Source organism: Fringilla coelebs, assembly GCF_963513975.1.
Source record: "Fringilla coelebs genome assembly, chromosome: 4".
NCBI classification, from domain to species: Eukaryota; Metazoa; Chordata; class Aves; order Passeriformes; family Fringillidae; genus Fringilla; species Fringilla coelebs.
Window position 1 is genome coordinate 11,401,145 of NC_140032.1, and position 14,640 is coordinate 11,415,784.

At 37.8% G+C, this 14,640-nt stretch overlaps 1 protein-coding gene across 1 annotated transcript in view; it reads right to left on the bottom strand.

Annotated features, from left to right (window-relative positions):
- SORCS2 (sortilin related VPS10 domain containing receptor 2) overlaps window positions 1-14,640 on the bottom strand; it is a gene marked incomplete at both ends in the record, with an annotated part of 522,327 nt that overhangs the window by 102,451 nt on the left and 405,236 nt on the right. The gene's annotated exons all lie outside the window — the stretch shown is intronic.

The following is a 14,640-nucleotide window of genomic DNA, read 5'->3' on the forward strand; positions in this document are numbered from 1 at the left end:
ATATTAAGGCAAATCTATTCCATTAGCTGCGTGACTAGGTCAGTAAGAAGAGCAAAATAATAACCCATTACATTGTTAAAATCTTGTATTTTTTAATGATATAATTTACCCAAGAGAAAGAAAATTACATTTTTATTGGAGAGCCTCTGTAAATGACACCTTCACAAATGCCTTCTCTTATTTCTACTGTACCCAATGCCTTTCTGTCTCTTGGGTTTTTTGTCCCTTCAAACAGTGTCTGTTTAATTCGTTACTATCTACACTCCACCAGTAGCTGCTGGTGGCCTAGATACAGCCTTCAGAGATTCTTGTAACACACTCATTTATTAGGTTTTCTGCAGCAGGCATGGCATGAGCCTGAAATTGAATGTGGCTGCCATGTGCTGCCCTGTCCCTGTGCCTGCATCTCAAGGGGGAGTGAAGAAGTGTTTATGCCAAGCACAGATATCTGTACTTTCTTGCCAGACTCCCATCTGTGACTTAAGCTTAAAGTACCTGTTTTCTTTTGGAAATAAATAAATTCAAACTATTTTCCTGCTGAGTGAGGTAAAGAGTGCTCATTCCTGTTGGTTCGTGACCAGAACATCGAGAGAAGGACCTGGTCCCCAGAAAAGGCATGAACTGCACTTGTACACAGCAGTAATCTCTGGACTAGAGAAATACTGTCTTACTTTTTTTTTTCCCTGACCCTATAAATCTTACACTTCCAAAAATATCAAAATTATGGCTTCAAAATAATAAATGAATGAGATTTATAAATAAGGGGGTGGTTTTCATTGTTAATGAGGCTTAATTATAGGCGTGGCTAAGTTTCATAATATGCACTCAACAGCACTGAAATCATAAGAAAAATGCTTGTTAAAATGTAACACAAACACACTGTGATATTTGCTAATGCCTTCCTTCAAAAACATTATGTATCTTTTGGAGTTAAATCTATTTTAAAAAATAGCCTAAAGATTGTAGACTTTCAAGCATATATGGCAGGGTTGCTAACTATTCTTTTATTCATACACATCATAATTCATTTAAATAAATATTTTTGAATTTCACTCAGTGTTGTGATTTATATTTCAATAGTTTAAACTGATCATTATGTGTCAGACATACAGATTTCCTCCCACAGCTAACACACCGGGTGCTCAGACTTGCCTGCTGGCTAACACTAGTTATTTAGGAAAATGCTCCAGAGTAAATATTGTATTCACATTAGATGCTTTTCATAACAAGTTTTATTTACTTTGTAAGTGGAACAAGTAGCAAAACCCTCCTGCAAGCAACTGATGAAGGAATGCAACTGGGACATTCTATCTAGAGAGCCAACTAGCAGTGATGGCTTTACCTCAAAATAAACTTCTTCCTTGAATAACTGTGTATTTAAAAACCAGAACAGATTTGAAGCACAAATAAATCTGAACTCCTTATAAACATTTTCCATATAATTTCTCACTCCTGTGAGATTCTTCTAATATTTTTTTAAATTGTAACTTTATATTATGTTGTTTATCTCAGGCATCAGTACTTATTCCCCATCCAACTAAATAAACCACAATAACATGTGTATACATTCAGGTCTTATGCAAGTCAACAACTGCCAGTAGCTACACAGAAGTAAAAAAAATAAAAATATTTGAAGGAGATAAACAGCCCTACAGATTGTAAAGAAAAATATTAAAAATAGTAGATGTTATAGACAAAGAAAGGGAAAAGGAAAAGAATTCAATAAAAAAGAAAAATACCACACCATGCCAATATAGGAATTAAACCATTCCAAAACTAAATAAAAGTCGTGCTTTTGCTCATTACTGAAAAAGTCAGTGAGGCAGGAGTTAACAGAAAAACCAAACAAATCTGAAAATAACCTAATTAAATCCATTTGTTTAATCTCTCTTTCAAGACTGATTGGCCAATATGCCTGTCTAACCATTCCTACTATGAGTGGAATCACAATCTGAGCCCCAAAGAATGAAAAGATTCTGATGGCTTAGGCTGCAGTTCTTTGCGTATCAGACTTTTTCTTTCACTGTTACCATGAAGATTTGGAATAATCATAGTGATTACTCGGGAGTCTTAACTGTAGATTTGGCAGCAATTCAAAGCTATGCTGCAATTTCAAGTGGCAATAAACAGAGGATATTAACACGCATCATTTGCACTGTGTCTGAAATATAACCCCCCTCCCCTCAGTTTACGTCCAATCAAAATTTAAACTCAAGACAAATTTGATCTTAATCAGCACTTTCTCTAAAACAAGGCAATTTTCTAACATATTACAATTGTGCTGTCTCTTTCAACTGCAGCAACTGATCTTAATTTTAATTGTAGCTTTTATTTTCCTTTCTATTTCCCTAGTATTACAAAGGAAAAAAAGTAAAAAGTAAAAATGCTCATGATTAATAAATTTTTACACTCACAGCATCTGACTTGCTATAGGACACTTCTGCAGTAAGTGGTGAGAGGTGAGACACTATTTTTCAATTCTATAATCCTCCATAAGGTCAGAAATCAAGACACTCCTCAGCACTCCATGCTGACCCCGAAGGAAGAAACCTCCACTGGGCAAAGTAAGAAATGAAAAAAAAAAACCACAGAGACTTCATTTAAGCACACAGCAAACATGCAGGAGAAGCCAAGCATGGCCAGGAAGAACCTATCCTTTCTCAGCCGTCCCCAGTAGACTGAACTCCCACTGGACAAAGGGGATACAATCCTACAGAATGCTGGACCTACTCCAGGAAAAAAACCCTTAGCGATGTGAACATAAAAGCCATTATTATGTGAACATATAAGCCATCCCCACTGAGGTCAAATAATTTCATAGAACACTTTCCAGAGAGGGGTCATCAACAACTACTCTGAACATGTGTCCAGCATCTCATCACCCTCAGAGTAAAGAACTTCCAATCTAAATCTGCCCTCCTTCACCTTAAAGCCATGAAGAACATGCAGTGCTAATGCCCAGATGAAGGTGCTTAGCTAAACTGGAGACAAGGCTGCTGAGCACAGGGCATCACCTGGTGACACCACCACAGAAACCTCTGTGCCCACACAGCTCTGATGGGAAGTGGCCTTTGAGCCAGCACTGCCAGTCTCAGGGCAATATTCACAGAGCTTCACAGCACTGCAGTCACACCCTCAACATTTTTAAGACTAATTAACTCATCTATTTGTCTTGGGTTTACAATTTATGTTATTCATGTGTTATTAGATACACTTGGCTGAGAGAAAGATTACTAAAGCTTCTGGTCCCACTTGTAAATGAGATGTTGCTTCTCAGGCAGCATTCATAAAACACACAAAGTGGACTGCAAAGGGTTATGATTTTTATTTTGGATGGTATGAGAGACCTGATAACTCAAGAGTGTCTAAGTGAGAGTGAAATATAGTCCCTTTACTCTCAGAGTGGGGAAAAACAATACCTAAAAAATCAGCCCAAGGTCATTCCAAGCAGAGAGTAAAATAAAATGTCTCCCAGATAGCAGCTTAATCTTGTAGATTTTCCCTGGAAGATTACATTACAAAATCACTCCTCACAAATGTTAAGTTATAAGTGGATCGAATAAGTCTGCATCTGTGTCCCACTGAATTGGGTGAAATACATATAGAAAGGAATTTACATACACCCCAGAACAGTATTTTACTTTTTCTGTTAAGCATTTACAGCTTCCTCTAGAATTGTTACTTTCTCTTGAAGAGTTCCCTTTAAGCTGTCACACAGAAGCATTTCAAAACAGCAACTAGTCTCAGGGAGAACCGCCATAAGGGAGGGGAAAAGGGGAATATTAAAGATGATTCCTGAGGATTATTTGCTACACTAATCACATAATCTCAGGACACAATCAAAGCCCATCTGAAGCAATCCTGGTGGAGCTAATGGAAAGCATGTATCACAGTTTCTTCTCCCCTGGGTTGTGGTCAGCTCATTAATCATTTGGAATATCACAACAGAAGGTGCAATATTTTTTGTCAAGTATCAGCAACATATTAGGCACTTTAAGATGTGGAATGAATATTTAGAGGTCAGGATCTTAAAATAAGCTGGTTAGCAACTGGAGCAGTTGGTAATACATAAGACATACTGAAGAGGGAGCAAACATCAGAGTTAGCACATTAACAGAAAAATGTGTTCAGAGTAACTGGACAGAACACAGCTGGCTTACACTGTGCCTAAGCAAGCCTGAAATAATACAATCAGATCACAAAAGAAAATAGTTTTGAAATAGTTGGCTTTCCTTTAGGGCATTCACCATAGTGAAATCAAGTTTAAGGGTGCTTAAATATCATAATAATGAATGCCTGCAGAGAAACAGCCATGGATGTTCTGAGTGAAATTGATGAACAGACTACAATCCTGCCCTGTTGGCAACCTGTATCTACCTAAATCTGCCAGATCTTTTGAACTAAACACCTCAAAGGGGCTGATGATGCCAAGTCTCTAGGGGACACCAATTACAACTCAATTCATCAGCCTCTTCACTTAGAGAAGGGTAAGGATACACAAGCTGATCCCAATTCCTCCACAGGACAAACTTCATGCATCTGTAACCTGCTAGAACCAAAACATCATTGCCACCTGACTTCCATGACGGTGCAAATTTTCTTGAGAAATGCTCTCTTCAAAAACATTTCAGAGCAGTACCTCATGCTGCCAGCCTGAGAATTCAAAACCACTGGCACACATTAGAGCAAATTAGGAATTTCTGCAATGTACTGAGAAAGGCACGAATATGCCAAAGGTCACAGCAAAAACAGAAGAGTCCTTTGATCTTCTTGCAAAGTCCAATGTTAGCCTGGCTAGTTCTAATTCTTCAGCAAAAGTGATCATTTGATGTACCCCTTGTAGATTCCTACACCCAAAGGGGGCAAAACTTAATGTTGAGGTGCTTTGAGGGGTGGTCCCCATATTGGTTTGTTCACATATTCAAAAGTTTGGGTTTAAATCAATGCGCTCCAGCGTACCAAGATCTAAATCAGATGGTCTTTTCCAGTATGCTCTAAATCAGCAGTTTGAGAGGGAAATAGCACTGGGAAAGGCATAGCACCAATTCTTGTCACAGCAGGGGAATGTTCCCTAACCTGGTTTTATATTGCCCATGAAACAAGAACATTTTTTTTGTCTCAGAGGGAAAGAAAAAAAAAAAAAGGAGTAGTATTAAAAGCAGAAATGGGCAAGTTTCACTCTTTCCCACCAATATTTCCACAAACATTAGTATTTACCGGAAAAAATCCAGGCACACACTGACCTTTTTAGCTTAGGCATTCACAGATTAATCTAATTCAAGAGCTTATTTTGTAGACCTCCAACTAAACTGCAAATATTTTCTGCCTCAATACATCACAGAGCAAAAATATAAAACAATGCTTTCCAAACAGGATAATGGATGCACAACAAATGACTGCAGCATGTGATTTGATCTAAATTAATGAAGAAACAGCTCAAACAGTTCTTAGCCACCAGCCATTAATTTGTCAACAGCAAAATCTGCACTAAGCTCAAAGAGAAATTGCATGGATGGTAATTAGTGACAGGGAGAAAACATGAAGGAAAAAAGGCAGTTGTGGGGGCTAAAATTATCACTCATATAGGATTGACCAGAACCTTATCATCTTCTGTAATAGAGAAACACTTTTCTGTCCTAAAAATGCTAAAGGTATGCCTTTTGGTCCTTTACTATGAATTTCATCTTTGTAATAAGGTTGTATAAGAATTTTCTGGGAAGACTACAAAAATGAGCTCTCAAAACATTGCTCTGGGAATCTCACTTTGCACAATTTTTCCCCTCCAATCCCAAATACTCATCAGGTGTTTTCACAGGCAAAGGTCTTCCCATAATGCAACCAAGACATCCCTAACACCAGTTGAGGAATCAACTTCAAACACATCTATTCCTCTCTCTTCCACTTTTATAGAGCACTTCTTATGGAGATCAAGGTGTTTAATGACTCTGCCACAAGTTATAAAGAATAAGTAGCATTTTCCAAACTTGTGGGTAAGAAATGTGTGTGTGTGTTTGTGTGTGTGTGTTTGTGTGAATATACACATTTGCAAACACAAGCAAGGTGAAGAAACCAGATGGGCCACCTCCAAAGCTGCTGAAGCTGCTGACTCTAATCATTGAGAGCTTTGAAAGGCTCAGTGACTGGGAATTCTTGAAGACTGGAAAACAATAAACAAGATGCCTGTCTTAGCATTATCTACAAAGTGCTTCAGATGAGTCTCACAGGTTTCACGGGCATTTTGCTTTTGCCATTTCCATACCTAAAGGGGCAGCTGGCACTAGGAAATGAGCTGTTAAAGTCCTTATCCTTCAGGAAGCCCCTGATTCCTTTTGAAAAATGTTGGCACTGAAAGGAGCTCTGGGTATAGTTAAAGATTGAACAGGTCTTCTCCCCTAGACTGGGGGAGAAGTGTTATCCCTAAAACACAAACCTGGGGGAAAGAGCTGCTCTGAGCAAGTCTTTCATACTTAAGTCACAACAGATTATGTAGGTTTGAAGGAGAAAATGGGAAACAGAAAAAATGGAGAGCAGCAGAAGCAAGTGCTGGAAAAACAGTAATTATTTTTCACTTGAATTTGGCCATATCTCCATTATGTAGGCTACAAAGCTTAATTATAAAAGCTCTTGCTATTGAAATATTTCCCCTTATCTTTGATATCCAGTCCAAATGGACTGGAAAAAAGCCTTTGAAAAGCAGAAAGAAAATGTCTTTTAAAGTAATTTTTGGTCCCATTAGGGTGAATCTCATTAATAGAAAAAGGACTTCACTGAAGAATAGAGCTTTTATATTCAGAGGCATACAGTACTGCTGTGCCTGATTGTAACAGCACTACAGATAATAAACCTTTCTCCACTGGGGCTTAGATTTTTTGCAGTTATAAAATACACATTTGATATCGAGGTAGGATTTCAGTAAATACACATACCTGGTAGCTGTTGTCCTAGTTTTCTCTGGGTGTACTTGGGAGTGGTGTTGACTGGTGCTTTTGGAAGTGTATGTTTAAAATATTTTTTCTATTGAAAAGCATAATTTATTTCTATAACTGAAATGTGTTGCTGAAAACTTACATAAGATTTACAAGTATGATTCCTAGGGCCCATGAGGGACTTGGGGGGAGAGAACACCTTCCTCTGGGGATGCTCCACCTTATGCACATGGTTAGAAAATATTTGTTGGGGCAGAGATACTGTCTTTGTTCATTAGTTTTTAGAGCACTCATATATATGATTGCAGGAACAAGTCCTGGCCTCATCCCAGTTGAATGCTGTTATTACTAATCCTTAGGCAATTCTGTACATATTCTCACATATATGAGAGAGAAAAGGCTGCACATCACCCAAACCAGCTCAGAAATAGAAATAACATGCTCTTGCTTATTTGCTACATTGGAAAAATTTAGGGGCAGGTGTTATTGTTTCTTTGTTCCTAAGAAGGTTATTTTTACTCATTTCCACTACATTTTAATGAGTAGTTTAAAAGTGAATACAGACATTAATAAATGAATGAACAAACATTTCTACTAATACCCTTTTCTCCTTTTACTAACATTTAATCCTCCTTAAAAGCTTGTAATTAAAACAGGCATTTCTTTGCTTGTTATTTTGTTTGGTTTTAGCATATTATTTTACTGGAAATGGAAAGTTGAGGAGCTTGGCTCCTAGCAGTGTGTTTAGAGAGAGAAAACAGCAAGGAAGATTTCAGGAGCTTTCTCTCCTGCCAACAACATTGCTAGAGACTCAGCTACAAATTATAACCGATATGGAAAAAGAAAATCGAGGCAGTATTGTTCTTTTCCTTTCTAAGACAAGCAACTACACAGAGCTCTAAAAACATGAGACCAAGGTTAGTCTTGAAGTAACAATTCTGATCCCAGTCAGATAGAGCTCTGCAAAGTGACCATTTTGCAGACCCTGGGACTGATGCCATCTAAAGCAGAATCCAAACAAAACATCAGCCTTATCACTGCTTTTGCCCTTACAAGATTTTTGCAGTGGTTCTTGAGGCTGTAACACGAATGTCTTATGAGACTTTACATTTATCACAGTTTCTCTACATTTCCCATCAATACCAACAAGATGGGAATAAAAATAAGTGTCCTTCAAGTGCTGTTAAAAGATGGGTGTCTGCAGTGGGATAACTTCCCAACACAGCTGATGAGGGACCCAGCTAGGGAACATGCCCAGCTGGACCTCCTGTTTAGGAGCAGGGAGATTGCTGTGATCACAAAATTATAAGTTGGCTGTTCTTAGAGAAGCATTTATGGCATTTGGAAGAAGGTCATCATGAGGTTAAGAAGGGAGAAAACTAAAAGGGCCAAAGCCCAGCAAGAATTTAATTTGACTAATGCCATTAAAAAATAAAAAAATAGGTTTTGGTGGCTTTTCTTGTGTGTTTTGGGTTGCAGTTTTTTGTTGTTTTGTTTGAGACTTTGTTGTGGTTGTTGGGTTTTTTTCCTGTTGGTATTAGCCCTGTAAATGACACTGTACTTATGTTTACAAAATCCTTGCCACCTCTTATGTTTTAAGCCACTGCAGCCTAGGACCACAGCTAGATATTGATAAAAAATGTAAGAATACTTTCAGACTTTTTTATGGATTGCATTTGAGATAATGCTCCTAAAAACTTGTGAGCACCATCAAATCACCATAATACAACACAACTAACTGAGTGGAGGCCAGTGTGAGCAAGCCATAAAGAATGAGACATAAAAAATGAAGCACTGGGATATATAAAGAGCCTCTTTCACATAATTAAAAGTTAATTAAAAACTCCCAGTATAATCTCTATCCAGAAAAAATGGCCTTTTGTCATTTCTTCAAGTGAGTTTCCTGAAAGAAGCACTCATCTGAGAGACTGCAGTCCATTCCAGAAAAGTAAATAAAAATCACAAAATAATCAACAGCCTGTCCTAGGGGATATACTGATTTACTAACAGTTCTTGATAATTTATTGCAAGCTAAACAGTTCGGTGACATGCAAGAGAAAAAAAAAAGGGAAAAAAACTTATTTATTCTCTTTCCTGACAGTGTCTCACACTCAAATCTATCTTACTTCATCAGCTTGTTCTTAGGCATTTCTTTGAGAGAATTAATAAGTGGACAAGAAAAAGTTTGTAGAGAAATATACTATAACTTATTTATTGTTACTAAAAATAAAAGGGCTTATAGAACTCAAAAGGTATCGAAGATGGCATATTTACAAAAAAAAAAAAACCCACAAAAAACCCCCAACCTGCCTCCCTCCCCCAAAATGAAAAAAACCAATATCCCACCCAACCAACCTCTCCCAACAACCAAGAGAAAAGATAAGCCTCACTCAAGAAGCAAGATTGCCCAGGGGGATGGCTAGTTGTCCCAAATTGCCTCCAAACAGACTTTCATGATCTGTGAAATAATTTGCCTTGGATAACTAAACAATAGATTTTATTTTTATACAAAGGATCCTAATAAAAATGTTTCAGGAAAAAATAACCAAAATTTCTCTGAGTTTTAAGTGTATAAATCCAGGTGGTGATTTGGCATGCAGAAATAACACTGATGCTAGCATTCATAAACAAAGCAGCAAGAAGACCCCACCATCTAAAATGTGCTCAGCGTGCCTGTAGTCCCAGCTAGGTTTTCAAAGGGCTTCAGCATATCCATTTTTCTGTCAGCCTGATTACAAGTTGCCCAGGGCAAGACTCTCTCCCTGTTTCCCATCTGGACAGTGCTGAGCTCAATCATACCTTTGCCTGTAGGTGCAATAATGATAAAAGTAAACAAATACAGCTGCAAAAACCAGACTGGTCACACCCAGTGCTAAAAGCAGCTGAGAATTGAAGCAATTCTTTTTTTAACCTCAAAAGAGAACTTGGTGATTTTTAAAGAAACAATAATTATTTATGGCAAATTAGTTCAAATAAGCTACACACTATCACTTCCTCTGTCATATTCAGAAAGCAGCTCCACTAATTTCATTCACTGTACTAGCGGTGTGATATGCAAACTGCTCAGCATCAGAAATTCCCAGCTGCAGCGTGGTTTATGCTTTCCACAATTTTTAGGGAATTTAAATCTATGCCTACAGAGAAGCCTGGGTCTGCTTAGCCTCCTATTCTGAGCATCTTTTCCAAGGTTTATCACTAGGAAGAGTTTTCAGTATCCCCAAGCTACAAATGACTTTACAGCCATGGCTGTGGGTATTAATGAAAGGCTCCCTGTGATCTGGGCTGTTAGAGTAGCTGCAGACAAGGAGAAAGAGAGCAAAAGAGAACAACACAGGTTCATGCCCCAAGAACCTGAAGTGGCACCATGCTAACAGACAATAATCACTGCAAGCAATTGAGAAGCTGAACTGCTCCTCTGGAAAACATGCTGGGACAGAGAAATGTCAGATTGCCAACAGCTAGTTGAAACAGGATGAAACAAGAAGCTGAAGTTATGTTTTTGGAGTGGCCTATATAATTTCTGCAGAATGCTAAATTCTTGCAAACTCTCAATAACAAAATACCCAACCTGTCAAACCTCAGCTAAGATGTGTTCATCTGGTTCCCATCTCTCTCTCTCAGTGACACTGAGAGGCTGTCAGGTCCCTCTGCTGAGCAGGGCACAGGATTCTACAGAAATCCAACCAGGTCGGGCAGCTACAGCATGATGCCAGTATTTTGCAAGTACAAAACAATTGTTTACTTCTTTCTTATCCACATTCAACAGTGAGTGCATATATTCAGTCTTTCAGTTTTGAGAATTCAATTTGTGAATTCAGATTTAGGCCATAGATTCTTAGAGAGCATGCAACCTACATCTACTGCAGAAAGACACTTTGCAGGGAACTGGGACCATAAGGTTCAGTGTATGGCAGATTGGGTTTCCAACTAAGATTTGTTCTAGAATAAAGTAACTTCCTCCTGAAAAAAAAACCCAGTCTGTCTTATATTGAGACACTTTTCAGAAACAGGCAAAAGCCAAATTCTGCAGCCTAGCCTCACATTCACACTATAACTTATTACCCAGAAGTTGGTTTTCTCTGGTTTCTACCAGTAAAATGAACAGTCTTTGCAGGTCTGCAGAGCTTTGGAAACATTCATGAGATCCAGATCATGATTTCAAGTTTGTATTGTCACTAGTGTCCAAGATTTACCATGCTCAGGCTGGGAATTTATATATTTTGCATCTCAAACCCCCAGGTCCATCTTTTGATTTCTCTCCATTATTCATGTCTAAGTGAAACTGCAAGTTGACAAACTATTACAGAAGGCGAAGAAGAAGGAGCAGTGTAGGTTATAGGTAATTTAAAGATGCATCTCCATCAAAAGTTGCAGTTAAAGTGGTTTCTTGCTGCCCTGTTTCTTTAGCATATCTGGGCCTCCCAGGGAAACATTGATTGTCTGTAGTTCCCATTATGTAGCTCGACAGCAATGGGTGATCCTGTGATATTATAACTTCCCATGAAAAAAGGTTTGGCTTCATCTCAATATTTTGCCTACACTTGCCTTCAGAATTTAGGAATGATTTAAGATTTATTTTAATCTATTCCCAAATCCTCCACTAGTTTTAATCAAAACAGTCAACTGTGACCTTTGTTAATCCATACTCACTATGCTAAATATAAGGGGAAAAAACCACCTTCAAAAGTTTCAGGTGCTTTTTGCAATGTAGTTATAGTAAAAAACAATTTGTTGTGGATGGTGTAACATAATGGAAGCTGACAAGGTACAATAACTGTTTCCCAAAGCACACTGCACTCTGCAAACACACATCACAGCAGCAAACACCACACAGCTTTTCCTCAATAGCAGATTTGTAATAAAATTACATTCTCACAAAGCCTTCCCTCTCAACACAAAAGCCTAAATCTATGCCAACTCTACTGCATGTTGGGATGAGACTCTGCAAACTCTCTGCTGAAGGCTACACTCTAAAAAAGGAGCAGCAAAAAGGCCTCCCCTGGTCATAGACCACAATATTATGATAAACTGCTTTATTGGTAGCTTAAAGAAGATTCACCAGGGTATGATTCTTGAGCCTAACAAAGATGTACTGTGATGGACAGGCAGCCAAACATGGCATTAGAGAGCCCAGGCTTATTTGGTATCCTCTCAGCAATTCAGTCTAAGACTTGGGGGAGTGTTTCCCTCACCTCTCTGTGCTTTATAATACCCATCAACATAACGTAGGTAAATGCTTATGTGCATTACAGGATTAATGTGATGGAATAAAAATATGCCTTAATATTGCACTGTCTTTTGCTATAAATATTCCAGAATATCTCTACTTGTACGTCTCAAAAAAATAACTACACAGGTTTCATCCTCTCTGGGTTTTTTCTCATTTTCTCTGCAGGCATTTTGACCATTTAATGCAAAAATTTCGTTGCAATGTGCATAGTGTAGATCAAAATAGCAACCACTGAACAAGAAAACAAAAACAATTGTGAAGAGAAAGAAACATCTGTATGTTCAAAGGAGTCTCAAAAGCAGATTTTTCATAAATAAGTGAATCTTCTACTCATTCAACTTCATAGCTCCCTGTAGAAATGACGGAGCCAAATATGAAGACTGTTAAACCTGCTGAAGCTCAGTCTAACAGATGCAAATCTTTACCCTGAGAAATAAAATCTCTTACTATAATATCTGTTTTAATCACATTTGCCAGTGTAAAAATTGTTGCTAAAACAATGAAGTCCAGATGTATTTTGACATTTCAAAAAAACAGAGTTGGAGGTCTGTACAGTCTGTCTTCACTTTAATAAAGGAGGTATTTTAGAGAAACAACTAATCATTCCTTATGTAAGGCAAGGCTGCAGAGTCAGGTCTGCCATGACCATCTGTTGAACTAAAACAATTTGTGAGGAGTATCTTGCTTTTCAGAGGTGTAAGAATTCAGGCCTTTGAGCTGGTTTATCCTCCATAGCACACCAGCACTCTGTGACTTTCATATTATCAAGAAGCACTCAATTCAGTGTGAGAAGTTAACATTTGTACCAGCATTGCATTTCCCCCACCCTACCTGTTCTGACCTGAAAGTGAGCCAATATACCTATTTTTAGTTCTAGTAATTACCACTCTTCAGATTCTCACCACTCTGAAGAAAGACCTGAATCACAGCACTCACCATTATATACAACATATGAATGGACTGTACTTGAAATACTCAATAAAAGGAATCAAAAGTTAAGGTCACCCCATCAGCATTGAGAGTTACCAGTGCTTCTGGATGCTGAGTGCTGTGTCAGTTTATTGGAATTAATGGAACACAGCCTAGATACAGTCTGATCACAGAAAGATTCTTAAAAATATTTTTCAAGGAAACATTCGTGCACAGTCTTGGTCTGATGTTTTATTAAAATAAACACAGTTCTGTAGTCTGCAGAATACAAGACCACGAGTGCCTGTGGCAGATGGCAGATGGCAGAGGAGGCTTGGAGGTTGCTGGCAGTTGTTAGCATTCCTTAGACCAAACCCCAAGAAAGGTTTGTATTCTGCAAGGACAGCCTTCCTCATTGAGTTAGGGAGTAAAAGGAAAGCAGAACTACAATACTCATGGAGCCCCACTGGAAATAAATAAATAAATAAATACAGAATTTACAACTATTGCTGAATGATTAGAATATTTTTTCTTCCCAGTATCCTTTAAATTCTGAATAGCAGTTTGGAAAACAATAAGTATGTAACATAGATTTCCACCTGAAACTTTAATCTTTTAAAAATACAAATGGATAAAATGTATGAAAATCAAGTATGAGTCTTGCATCAAAGCAGTTCTTTGTGTTCCAATACAAGAGTAAATATATACCACTGCAGAGAAATGTGTCAAATAATCCTAAGATTTAAATTATTTTCTCTCTATTTACAGAGCAAATGTATTTACTAGAGTAATTTTAAGAACTTTGAAGAACAGTGCTTGGCTGCTTGAAAAATATTAAAAAGCCATTAAAATGTGGCATTTGTACAATCTATGCAGACAAAAACTGCAGGAAATCTCAAAAGTCATGCTGCCTTCTGAATAATCACTGGGAATACCAGCATTGCTCACACCACATCACTAGCTACTCCTCAGTCACAAACAGCTGCAATTAAGGAATTATTGGAAAATGTGAAAATGTATCTTACTGGGCTACCAAAATTATTTTTTACTACCTCGAGAGATGCATAAAAAAGACTATGTCAGTAACAGACAAAATTTTTCTTCCCAATTCATACTCTGCACATAAACAACTCAAGTTTACCAAACTGGACCTCCATTTGCCTTGCTTTCAGTAATTATTATAGATACAGTCAGTCTTAGATGAGAACAATACAGGTACATTATTCCTTGTTCATCATCTCTTTATATCTTGATTATTTAATTACATTTACAGCAGAACTTGCTACATTTTACAGGGACTAGCCATTTTACATTTCACTAGTAGCTCTCAGTTATTCAACTCAGCTCCCTGCTATCCAGACACATTCATTTCTTCATTCTCATTACAGTGTTGAGTTAACACATATCCCAACATTCAAAAAGGAGCAGCACTTCAGGTGCCTTGATCCAACACAACTGAATTATTGACATGACACTGCTTCCCGAATCAAAAACTCTTCCTTGTCAAAAGCAATCTGCAGTTCCTACAACTTTCTGCTGCTGTTCTTCCTTTCTCTCCCTGCTCTTGCACCAGTC